We start from the raw sequence: 2,207 nt of genomic DNA on the forward strand, positions 1-2,207 counted from the left end.
GCCTTTCCCGGCGCTCCCCTCCCTCCCTCCCTCCCCCCGGCGCCTTCCCCGCCCGCCCTGCCCGGGTGCCTCGCCGTGCCCGGGGCTCGCCGCTCACCCGCCGTGCCCGGGCACGGCCAGCACGGTGCGCAGGGGCTGCACGACGCCTCCCGCGGGGCCCGACGAGAAGTTGCCCAGGGCGGCCTCCAGCGCCGGCAGCAGGAGGCTGGAGCGGGGCAGGTGCTTCTCCACCTCCTCGGCGCCGATGAAGGCGGGCGGAGCCGAGCCCATGGCGAGCACCGGCACCCCGGGACGGCACCGGGACGGGACTGCGACACCGCCCGCACCGCCGCTAAGAACCCGCCGGGGCGGCCCCGCAGCCGCCGCCCCGCAGCGGAACCGCCCCGCGTCCCGCCCCGCCCCGCCCCGGCCCCGCCTCGGCCCCCTCCAGGGGCGAGGGAAACTTTGCAGAAGCAAAAATAGCTCGGCTGCCCACACCTGGAGATGTGCAGAAAAAGGCGTCTTTTGAATCTAATGCTGTACTTCGGATGCGTGTTTTGTGCTATCTGATTGATAACCCTTAAGTGCTGTAACAACCCGCATTCTTCGGAACGTGGTTTCCTCACCGGCAAAATAGGGGTGTTATACTCCAATTGACATTCCACCAAGTCCGTGTTGTTGAAATTTATCTATTAGTTTTTCCAGCCCCTTCTTCACATCTTGTTTTATAGGACCTTTTTTCTGCCTTAGTGGTTTGACATTAGGTTTTAATGATGCTCTCACAGGTTCTGCCAATTTTGAATGTCCTGGGGCACCCATAGCACATACCAAGGGCATAACTGTTTTCTACCCCAGCCAAGATTTCTTCTTCTGATGGGTCAAGTGACTGTAACATAAAAACTTGGGCTTCCAGAGGTTTAGGTTCAGGGATATGAACTTCTATTTTTCCTTCCTCAAAAGTTATCTGTGCTTCTAATTTGCTTAAAATGTCTCTTCCTAACAGGGGCATAGGACAATCTGGACTATTATATATAAAAATTTATGTGTTAACCACTTTTTCCCAATTATAAATTTCAGAGGTTGAAAGAATGGCCAATTTTGTCTGTCTCCAGTGGCACCAAGTACATGAATAATTTTCTGACTTAATTTCCCTTTACATGTATTTAAAACTGAATACACATCTCCAGTATCTACTAAGAAATCCATTTTCTCACTTGCCAGTGCTAATGTAACCAGAGGTTCAGCTGGGGATGACACCTCTGGTCCCTGTCACACATCTTCCAACATCAAGAGCTGTCCTGCTTGATCAGGAGCCCTGGGTGGACTCTGGGTTCTGGCAGCTCCTACCTGTCCCATTCCCACTTCCAGTGGCCCTGCTCTCAACAAATAGCACACTGATCCCCATCCAACTACCTGAGTCCACCTCTACTAATTCCTCCTCTGCCTCTGCGGCGACCCCATTTTTGGGCTTTGTTCCACTGAAGCAGCCACTTCCACGCTGCTTCCAACAACTTACTCGAATTCCTCCCAATACTAGTGGAATATCACTCCCGTCAGGGTCCTCGGGTCAGACAATGCCTTCAAATACCTCCACAGCTTTCCCTGGGTCTTCCCTGTAAGTCCCTGCTAACTTTTCTAAGCAGCAGTGGCTCGTTAGTTCCTATTGCTCACCTCAGCGGGGTTAACAAAACAGCCCTGGAGTTCCAGCCTGTCTGATACCACATCCCCAAAACAGCAGCACCGCCCTGGCCCCCTACCAGCCCAGGCACACGGCCAGGGCTGTTGGCAAAACACCCCCTGGCACGATTCAGGGAGGTGAGCAGCAGTGCAGCAGCAGCGAAAGCAGAACGTGGCCACCAACAAGCACCAGACTTTCATATACAATCAGGAAGGTGAGTGCTGGGGCGAGCACAGGAGCCTCCTCCTTATCAGCCTAAGAGCACTAGCAGATACTAATCGTGCCAAAAGGTGTGGTTTAACTCCAGCCAGCCCCAAGCACCACACATAAAATCTCTGGTGTGCTCTGGAGTCCTCAGGATCCCGGAATCTGTGCAGTGTCAACAGCATTGTCCCATCTGAGTCACCAGAAACTGTCACCAAAAATGGTGAATAAAACCCTCTAACACTCTTTGTAGCATTGGAAAGCAGCATTACTTTATTTTTGGTGCTGGGCATGCAGGGGATGTCTCCTCCTATCACACACCCAGCTAGGTAACATACTGATTCAG

At 53.6% G+C, this 2,207-nt stretch overlaps 1 protein-coding gene across 1 annotated transcript in view; it reads right to left on the reverse strand.

Moving 5' to 3' along the window:
• Window positions 1–2,207, reverse strand: part of CRYM (crystallin mu) — a 12,125-nt gene that overhangs the window by 436 nt on the left and 9,482 nt on the right. The window lies entirely within an intron of this gene.

This window comes from Empidonax traillii, unplaced genomic scaffold, assembly GCF_003031625.1.
Source record: "Empidonax traillii isolate 1590-97213 ecotype Southwest subspecies unplaced genomic scaffold, ASM303162v1 scaffold715:size483424, whole genome shotgun sequence".
Taxonomy (NCBI): domain Eukaryota; kingdom Metazoa; phylum Chordata; class Aves; order Passeriformes; family Tyrannidae; genus Empidonax; species Empidonax traillii.